The following is an 11,292-nucleotide window of genomic DNA, read 5'->3' as shown; positions in this document are numbered from 1 at the left end:
GTTAACTCATGAGTGATCATCCTCAAAGAAAAAGGACTCTAAACACGTCGACGAGACGCCCATTTCACTTTATCGAAACGGCCGAATTTCGAATGTTACACAAAAACCTAGGTTGCCAATAAGCCTGGACCCAAAAAAAGTCACACGGAAGAGTTACGGGTTATTGCGTCTCTGACCTTGGCCCAGTGTGAGAGGAGGAGATTGTTGAGGTTGTCCCCACATAGATTGTGAAAGGGGATGTGAAAGGGGCTGGTGGTTAGTTTATAAGCGTGAGAAAAAGTCTCACCCCTTAAGCTAGCTTTTAGGATGAGAGAGGTCCAAGACCACCGAACAGAATACTTAGTCTATAGATGATTCATAACAAAGTTCCCACAAGTTAAAAGAAAAGGTCATTGGAAAGGGCACCGACCACCACTCTTGCCATCCGATTTGATACTTTTCGCACTTTCTTGTATGGCAATGACATGATGATGATTTAGGTGAGGTTTATTTACCTTATCGATCTGCTGAAAGGGAAGTCAAACATGATTGGACAAGGACATTTAACAAAGTAATCCATCGTTAGTTTAGGTGCCGAGATAGGAACTCTTTTGACCACTCAGTAATTAAATCAACATCACCTCCATGATCCCTGCAACTTCCCCTTCTCGAGTTGTTGTCTACTTTATCGCCATCCTTTTACTTTTCCATTGTATCAAAAAAGAAATATATTTCATTTTAAATAATGAGATGATTAAGGAAAATTATAGAGGACCCCTATATTATAATTGCAAACCCTGATATGCATGTCTCTTTGTTGAGAGCATACAATAGAAATCCGATGAGTTACAGGCCAATTAGTATATATTAATTATTTTATACCATACCGAAGTAGGATTTCCCTAACACAACTCACTCACACATCCTAAAAATCTTCCCATTACATATGAGCTCAATATTAGGTTTGCTCCCCTTAATTCGGATATTCGAATATTTGTTGGAAGCTCACAATAGAAACCCAATACATTCGTTTGAAGAGATCACCAAGAGGGAGCCCAAGTCTAAGCTCATTAATAAGGGTAAGTACACTATCAGTGCCAAAAGTTATATACGGCGCTCACTTTGGTGCCAAAAGTTTATTTTGGATCACTTAAGTGCAAAAAATTTTGAAAAACGATCATTTTAGTGCCAACTCCGATCTAGTTGGTCGAAAATCCAATGTGACACTTTTTCATTAATTTTTGAAGCTGATGTGACTCGCTGGAGAGTACAATTAGCATTTAAACAACAAAACAACACCGTTTGATGTCTCTCCCCCTATTCAAAACCCTAAATCCCCAAATTGAGAGAGAGAGAGAGAGAGAGAGAGATAAGCTGGCAATGGGCCAGTTGCCGTCCAAAATGGCCCTCGCGCTTGGTGGCCATGGCTCCGATCCCAACCCTAACGACGGCCACTCGGCGGCCAAGTCGAAGGCCATAAACTACTCAGTGCTTGGGGAGGTTGCCTACGAGTGCCTGGTTTGCGTCTTCCAGTACCTAGGCTCCGGCGACTGGGGCCGGTGCTCCCTCGTGTGCCGCCGTTGGCTTGCGATTGAAGGCCAGAGCTACCAAAGGCTCACCCTCCATGCCCACTTGAGCTGCTTGACACAGTCCCGACGCTGTTCGCGTGGTTCGACTCGGTCACGAAGCTCACGCTCAAGTGCGATCGCAAGTCGTTGAGCATCGGCGACGGTGGCGGCCAAGCGACGACGGCCGAGCAAGCTAGGTCAGCGTTGGGCAAGGATAAAAAAAAAAAAAAAAAAAAAAACCCTAATTTCAATCCAAAAAAAAAAAAAAAAATTTCCCAAATAAGTTGTGCGGCGTCGTTTTTGTAAGGCCATCCACTTAAGACGATAAAATTACGTCATTTTCTTAAGGAGGACAAAAAATGATGTTGTTTAAAAGCCATGTCGATTTTATTTTTTAATATAAATGCCATATAATCATTTTGGTCGGAATCTCTCACTTGTGGCACCAAAGTGATTGTTTTTCCTTCGATTTGACACTTAAGTGATCCGATATAAACTTTTGGCACCAAAGCGAGCACCGTACATAACTTTTGACACCGATAGTGTACTTACCCCCCCCATTTATTAGACTCACCTTCAGTCAATAACTTAAACTAATGAGTTTTGAGCTAACTATGATATATTAACTGCTTTACAACATACCGATTCTCTAATGTGGGATTTTTATAGCACAATTCACTCACACATGCATCTTAATAAAATGAAGTGCACATATACGCATCATTACAAAATTTTTTAAGTGCCCCCTTTAAAGTATATTACTCTTAATTCTTTTTCCGAAGAAGTAGAGAATAAATTTTCTTTGGGGAACAAAAAATGAATATTGGGAGAACATGGGTGACTCTGTTGGACATTATTTGATTGCAGCAAAGCGCTTCATTACATATTAATGTGGCTAAAGTTCTTGTCACATCGACCCATGTTACCCGTTCTCATGCAAGCTTTACCTAATAGTCATTTTAGCAAATCTCTAATCCTAGCACTCTATAACTTTGCAGCTCTACTTCTTCTACATATTTTGGACACCCAGACTCCTGGAGTGCCAAAAGTTGGCACAAAGAGACGCTTAAGTGTCAAAAGTTATGAAAGTGACACTTAAATGCCAAAATCAGAGCAAAATTGATTACTTAAGTGCTACCAGCGAGAAAATCCGACCAAAACGCTAACGTGGCAATTTTCCGGTGAGCTGCGTGTAAAACGATGTTGTTTCATATGCTGATGTCGCTAAATAATGTCAAAATGACATCGTTTTAGTATAATTTGAATCTTAATATAATATTAAATTAAATTAAATTATAATTAATTAATTAATATATTTTTTTTTTAAAAAGGTGGGGGAAGGAGGAGGAGGGAGGTAGCTAACGACCGAGGGCTCAGCCCTCGCCGTCGCTGCCACCCTTTTGTCGCCAGGCAGGTGTGGGAGTGTCAACCGGGGCCGTCAAGCCCGAGCCGAGGGCCGGCGGCCCTAGCCAACTAGCGGTGATGGCCTACGTGCCCTCACCCAAATCCGATGAGGGTCATGGGCAAGGGGCGGCCCCCGGCAGGCGGTGGCCCTTGGGTCGGCCGAGTGAGGGCCGGCGACCCTTCTCGGATCCGAGCGAGGGCCATGACTCTCGCCCAGATTTGGGGCAAGGACACGGAAACCCTCGCCACCAATCGGCTGGGGCCGTTAGCCCTTGGCCATGGCTTGGTGGCCCCACCGACCCTCGCCCACCTTTCGGTGACGGCGGAGAGGTGGCGGCGGTGAGGGCTCAGCCCTCAACCACAAGCTACCTTCCTCCTCCTCCTCCGTTTTTTAAAAATAAATATAAATTATTATTTTGTTTTAATTTAATTTAATTAATTTTATATTATATTAAAATTTAAATTATGCCAAAACGATGTTGTTTTTGTGTGTTTTGCTAATTTGGCATTCCGGTGAGCCACGTAAGTGAGAAATTAATAAAAAGAAAATACCACTGTCACGATCAATTTTTTGAGTGAACCATCTAGAGTTTGGCTAATGGATTGTTAAGCCTAAACTTAGCTCGGGCTCTCTCAAGCCCATATCAACTCGCGACTTAGGTTCACGTTCTTAACATGCAGTTGATCTTTAATTAGGAGTCACCACTAATCAGTTTATGATAGGTCGATTAGACACCTAAGTAAAATAATGGGATAATTATTTTACTCCTACGAACCAAAGATTGTGAGTTCGGGGACTTGATTACGCTAGATTTCTCTAACGCCCTTTCGGTATCTTTCTATTTTATTTTGAAAAATGTTTGGCAAGCAACTTGAATTGATTTTAATTCCCTAACATGTAAGGTGTTCATGCACGTGCACAAACCATCAATTTAACACCCAAGAAAACGATGAATAAATTGCAGGACTTACCTCATAGTAACGAAAGTATTTGCAATGTTAGATCGGAATTCACATCAACAGTCCTAGATATGATTTATAATTAACACACAATTTCTTTTTCTTTTTTTTCACTTTTTAATGAGAATCATGTAATGCAATATTACTAATCTAACATGCAATGATATGGCATGGCAATATGATCTAAACTATATGACATAAGTAAAAAAAATGATTTTTTGTGTTTTCTTAGTGAACATGCAATAATTAAATATGCAATCTAAGTTAACCAAATGACCTAACTCTAACGACAAGGAAGTTCTAATTAAATGAACCTAGCAATTACTAAATGACGTGCATTTCATGAGCTCAATTCTATATGACGTGCACATGATTTTTTATTTTCTTAATAAGCATGCAGTCTATCATGATATGCAATGATGTACAAAGAATGCCCTAATTCTAATTTTTCTTTTTCTTTTATGAAATTCAAAATTAAAATGGCCAAATAATTAAACATGCAATTCAAATTTAAAACTAATATCCTAGATGAATGCAATCTAATTCAAAGATATCATGTAACCTAGATATCATCTAAACATGCATTAAAAAAAAAAAAAAAACTAACTAACCTATCATGCAATCAATCCTAATCTACATGGAATGTGAATGCAATTTTTTGTATTTTCAGGATAAATGAAACAATTAAAAGATAAACACTAAATCATTCATGATCATCGAAAATATTATCCACCATTCAAATTAAAAATCAAACTTGACTATCTCGCTAATAAAAATCAATAAATTGATCTTAAGCCTTAAAGATCAAGATATCAATTTTACTCCCGCGTAAATAATTATTCCACCTAAAGCCCTATAGATAGAATAAAAATTCATGCGGTTGCAATTTGGATGCTACATCAGAGAATTTCAATCATGCATTGGAAAATACTTCAAATAAAGAGATAAAATACTCAAAAACTAAAACAAGATAAACAAATCTACCTAAGAAATTAAATCTACTAAATCTTCCTAATTAAATAAAATAGATCTATACCTAAATTTAAATTTCTTCCAAAAACCCAATCGGTAGAACGGACCAACGATGGGCACGGCACGGCACGGCTCGGCTTTAGGGCAACGGTTGTGGCAATATCTCGGCTTGGCTTGGCACAATTTGCGACGATTTCGATGGGCTAACGTTCGTAACACCAATGTGGCGTCGAGTTGAACAGGGAGCAGCAACGTCGACGCAGCAAGATCCTCGAGTTTCACCAATGTTGGACTGAACCGTGATAGGCGCGATTCAAGGCTGAGAAACCGGCGGACGCTTCTGCACCAATGGATGAACGGTGGAGACAATGCTGTTCAGTCTTCTTTGAAGCACACCTGAACTATTGGCTGAAGTTGGGTTGCGGTGGGATGACCACGAAGCACTTGGCGTGGCAGAGCAACAAAACCAGCAAATTAATTGATGTTGGGGCGCCCCTCACGGACACGATACCAGCACCCAAAAGAGCTGCAGGCGCACGTGAAGATCACTGACGTCGATGGAGCGAGCCTCTTTTGAACTTCCGCAGGTAAAAGGCACCGAGAAGGAGCTGCAGGCACGCGTGGGGATCACTGACGTCAATTGATCACCGAAGGTCAAAGGGCAGCACTTTTGTTCGCCAACGATTCTCCCTCACGATCCGTCCCTCCCTCTCGATTCTCAATTTTTCGTACTCAATTGTCCGGCCCCTTCCTTCTGTAATATAGCCACCTATTTATAACCGAATAGATTAGGGTTTTGTTTCCTACTTCAAGTCAATATCCACGAAGATCACCTCCCAAATTTAGGATTGCAACAATTTGAAATCTCGCAAAGATAAATTCATAAAATCTCGGTGCGTGCTCGGGCCGATTTGCGGGCTTAGCCCAATCTGTCAAGTTAAAGCTCAGAACCACCGGTCCAACATAAAATACAAATTAAAAACAAATGCACCTAAATTAATATGCTATGTAATTAATTATTTTTTCAGGGATAAAATTAACCTCTAATTTTCTATGCAATAAATAAATGACTAGATCGCCAAAATTTAGGTGTCAACAACCACGTAAAATTTCCGGCGAGACTCGCCAAATGTGGCACTCAAGTGTTCCATTAATTCCACTTAAGTGTCACTTTGGTATGTTTTAGCACTTAAGTGTCATTGTGTGCCCACTTTTGGCACTTGAAACGTTCTTTTGCCACATGTTTTGGTTATAAGTATCTGCACATTTATGGATACCTATTATGACATACATGACAGACAAAGATTTTAAAAAAATCAATATCATATTTGACAAATGAAGATAAGATCGATAAAAAAAAATGTACCTCATCACCAAAAAGAAATTATATCAATTGAATTGAGAAATTAAGAACAATAAAGAAAAATAATAATCCCTCATCACCACAGGTCTCCGAGTCCTCGTTGTGACGGTGACGCCGTTGGACGACGTGATGACCTCGGAACTTACGGGGTGGGGAATTACAGTGCAAGATTGCGAATGAAAGGGCAATCTTTATCTGTCGGGAGGAGCTTTGAGCCGAGTCCATGGCCGCTCGGACGCATTGGGAGCATGCCTTCCATGCAGAGTGCACCGGCGTGTGGTCGGAGAGGAGGTGAATCATGTCCTCTTTGTCGCTCCGCCATGCCATCTTATGGTCCCTGCTAATCCTACCTGACTTTTCCCCACTGTTCTATGTCTCAGTATCCTTGGTTTACGTATGCTTACAAACGAATTGCGAATAAAGCTTGTTTCGCCTTTCTGATTATGCGATTACATATCTTGCATGTTATCACTCCACCAAGTGATTCTAAATTCGCCCATGATAAAGGTTTTAATTTCATCCACTCTCCTTATTTTTAGGATATTCTCTGTCAAGTGCGTTTAGTCCCCCTTACTCTTACGCTAGTTTCAAAAGGATACAATCCCTGCTGATCATGAAAGCAGTTTTATCGAAATGTATGTATTATATCATGATTAACGTTTTATAAATTTCGTTTTACAATCATATTGCTCAGAAATTGGAAATCATGGAATTCGTTTTCTCCTTATGACTATTTGCCTAGAGTTTATCGTTGGCCTTAATCTATTGCATGGAAAAGCATGAGACCTTGCTACAAAGTGAAACCGTATATATTATATTATGAGCGACGTTTGATATAGGTTCTTCTTTAGGTATACAAACAAATGTTCAAGCGACCCTCTCGTTCAGACATACAGATGAATGTTCAAGTACCTTTTTCACACGGATTAAAGCTGGATAGGTTATATAAACTATTTGCATATTCTCAGAGGTTAGACTAGTGCTTTGATGTAGGGCCATTTGCAGGCAAATCAGGTGATTGTTGTTGACAAATTTTACTGTTCCAATATGCTCAAAGACGAATCGTACACAATCTGCTCGAGAATCCTTAAAAGATTGAAGACTTCATTGATTTCAGGTTCCTTGAGATCGTGAGGAGTTGGGATTTTGCACCACTCCCTGTTAACCAGAAGCGAAATTGATCACCTCCTCAAACCCCCGCGCAAGGAAGAAGCTATGTCTGCTTTTATCACGACCTTTTTTACTTTTCCACATAACAAAAATATATAGTTTCATATTCATTAGAAATATTACAAAGCGCCTCTCTATTACAACTGTACAGATTGACATAGAGGGATGCATCTGCACGATGAAATTATTTCTCTGATGAATTAGAAGGATATATTACAAAGCACCCCTCTATGAACGCATCTTTAAAGAATAGCGATATTTATCTCTTTTTTCCTGGGGAAGTAGAAAATAATCTTCTTTTTAGAGATCCAATGTCGGATGTTATAAAAATTTAAATTATTAGATATATGTATGATTTAAAGTTCAAATACTTTATTGAGTTTAAAAATCAATAATTATTGCAGCAAAAGCACTTCATTGCACATACATCTAGATAATTCATTACATTGGAATTTGAAAGTGAAGATGGAACCTGTGGGAGGCTCCAGTCTTCATTCCTTTTTTTGTACTCAGAAGACACGGTACCTTAAACTAGACAGTTCTTTCACTGCTTCATTCTTTTGTACCTAAAAATGCATCCTACGTAGTATTCACTGTTCATCCCTAATAACTTTTGGGCTCGGAACCGAGGCTCCGTCAAAGTAATTGACTTCACTTGCTTCTTTATTCGTTAATGATAACGGTGTTGCGAATAATACTTCATATCCGATTCTTCCGCACGCCGATTGCTGCACAACCTACATTATCAGATAAAAGATTCATCGTTTTTCTTAGATCAATGCACATCAATTGAGAGAGAGAGAGAGAGAGAGAGAGAGTGGTGAGTTCACCTTTCTGAAGGAAAAGAAGAACGAACGAGATGAAGAGAGCGCAAACAAGAAGAAGGGCCTTCCTTATTATTAGTTTTGGAGAGGTATTTGGTAGTTATGACTTAGCACACTGTACTTTTCATTAGGTGGCTATTTATAGTGTTTTTGTCCCACACATTACGAATTTGACTATGTGCATCATCTGGTGGAATTTTTTTTTTCATAAACAAGCCCGGTTGATCTCATGGACCACGTAGGATCATGTTGTCATGGGATCTAAAAATTTTCATGAAAATGATATTCCATGCTTTCTGTCAACCCAACAAACTATTTTGATTAAAGTGCTCGGAGAGGAAAGGGGGAGTAAAGAGAGACTAGGGAAACTTGTGCAATCTATATCTCACATAAACAATAATAGCCAGGTAATGAATATTACAAAGGACAATTGCATGTAATAGCTATATAACTGCGGGCAGAAAGTATAACACGGTAACGATTTTGCGAGAGAATTATGACGCAAATCACATGATAGTGGGGGGTTGTACCGACCTCGTCCGCAGGTTGACTCCCAGGTCGTTAAGAGTCACTAGGGAAAAAGAAAATTCTAAATCCAATACAGACCACACATGTCGCGATAGGATTGACACATCTTTTTACAATTGACCTAGTCTGGAAAGCAAACTCCGAATAGACTTTCTTGGAATATTCTCAATGGAGAAGGTCATATTGTCACCCACCCCGCAGCTTCTTAAGAAGGGCATACGATGTGCAAAGCATTTCCGAAATTCAACATATGATGTCGGTCATATTTGAATGTTGTGAAAGTTTTAGGAATACTGGATTTAATAAAATTTCAAGCGCGTGAATTGCAAAATTTGGATTTAAATTAAAAAGGTGATCGGTCAATCTAACCAGCTCAAAAAGCAAGTGGAGTTGATTTTTCCTTTTCCGCCGTATTTGTATTTTTCCACTAAATTAATTCCCGTAAATGCGCGCAAAAATGCAGCCTACATTAAAACATGATAGGAGGGAGAGTGGTCCAATTATCATATTGCCCAAAGATATTTTTAGATTGCCTTCGACAAAGCCTTCGGTTTTGACTCTAATTCAAATCCAACTGATGCAGAGACCGCAAGGACTACCACAAGTCTATATGCACCCTTGTCTTCTAACAGGCACTCGAGTTTTCGTCATGGGGCCTATTGCAATTGTCATCTCTGTGGATCTATCTTGGTTGTGACAATTAGCGATAGATTTGACACTTACCTATAAGCGATTGACATGTGTGCTTGACATGCCCTATAGATTGAGAGCCACTACCAAACAATAGACTTGTCTAATTAGTGGATTGGTTTCGAGATTTCATTGAAGTGACAATGGTCTAACCCAAAGAAATTTATTTAATCCATTTTATCACATTTCCATGCAATATAAATATAATGACCCAACCCAATTTATATTGTTAAAACTTTCATATCTAACCCAATTTCAAAAAATTCATACACAAATTAAGGTGGGAGTACGATCTATATTATATTTAAATCCATTTATTAATTTACCTAACTTATAGAACAACTTAGCCCATCATATTGAATTAAGAAGTGGTTATTAACCCCTTTTGATAGGTCTATCGGACAACAGATGCAACTAATGGAAGGCGATCGGGGTAACCCCGGTGAAAACCTTCTTAGACAAGCGGGCCTCATTAGAAGAGATGACCATGCAAGAAACTCATGTATTAATAAAAATAAAATAAAAATTGTTGGCTAGATCTAGCAGTTGAAATGCAAATTTGGAGCACAAAGCTGCTAGAAAGTCGGATGTTGTAGCGAGATTATTATTTTAGAGTAGTTCACGCGGATCTAGTCAAACATAAGTTATCTATACTTAATGGGGAGGAAAAATTGCTTTTCAACTGAGAGCCATATAGATATTAAACGAGATTGGGTTTGAACCCGAGACATTGACACATTTTACCAATCACTAAATGAAAGAAGATAAAAATCAGCATAGCTTGTGCCTTAGGCATGAAATTATATCCGTTCAACCTTAATGTTTTGTCTCTAGAGGAAGACTGAGTCTACACATAAAGTTTCCTTCTTTTAATAATAGTTCATATGAAAATTGCCACACGTGAAAGGGCATCACTTAAAAGGGCAATCACAATTGCACGAGGACATTTAAGAGGGTAATGCATTATTAATTTAGATTAGAATTTTGCTATCATAACAATTTTTGGATTACTATAAAAATAATAATTTATTATGAGGCATAAATTCTTGAAGGAGCAGACCCATAATTTATAATTATTTGATTTTTTATAGTTCAAAACACTTTTTTTTTTACAGTAAATTAAAAATTGTGCCGAGCTAGGAAAGTACTTTGCCGCACACAAATCGAAGAAAATCACCTCCATAACCCCTACCGCTCACCTCGCTCTAGTTTCTGTCCTCTTCATTGTCATCTCTTTCGCTATTCCGTCAATAGAACAAAAGAAAATTATTTCGTTTCGAATTTTGAAATGTTTAAGAAAAATTACATATTAGAGTGGGCAAAGCTCTCGCTAGATTAAGCCACACGGCACGTTGTCACGCTAGCTTTACCCTGTAATTTTAGCAAATCTCAAATCCTAACCCTCTTTAATTCTGCGTCTCCACTTCTCGTACATGTATTCCGATTGGTGTACAAGAAAGAATAGAATTATGCATATTTTTAGATTCCTATCATGGCATAAGACTAATAATGATTTAAAAAAATCAACATCACATTTGACAAATTAAGATAAAAAAAAATATATCCCTCATCACCAAAAATAAATTATATAACATGCTTCAGAAATTTTTTTAAAAAATGATAAAGTCACCCGTCAATACATATAGAAGGATATAAAAATACAGAAGGATATAAAAATACATTTATGTTTAGAGGGTTCTATCACATTTACAGGACGCGTTAAAAAAAATTAGTATAACTTACACGTTCAGAAGTTCTAGCATGTTATAGCGCATATTAAAAAATGAGTATTATGAAAATATTAGATATTTGATGACTCATGATACATTTTTCT

Source organism: Eucalyptus grandis, chromosome 9, assembly GCF_016545825.1.
Source record: "Eucalyptus grandis isolate ANBG69807.140 chromosome 9, ASM1654582v1, whole genome shotgun sequence".
NCBI lineage: Eukaryota > Viridiplantae > Streptophyta > Magnoliopsida > Myrtales > Myrtaceae > Eucalyptus > Eucalyptus grandis.
The sequence above is the reverse complement of the archived record's forward strand: the minus strand, read 5'-3'. Positions refer to the sequence as shown.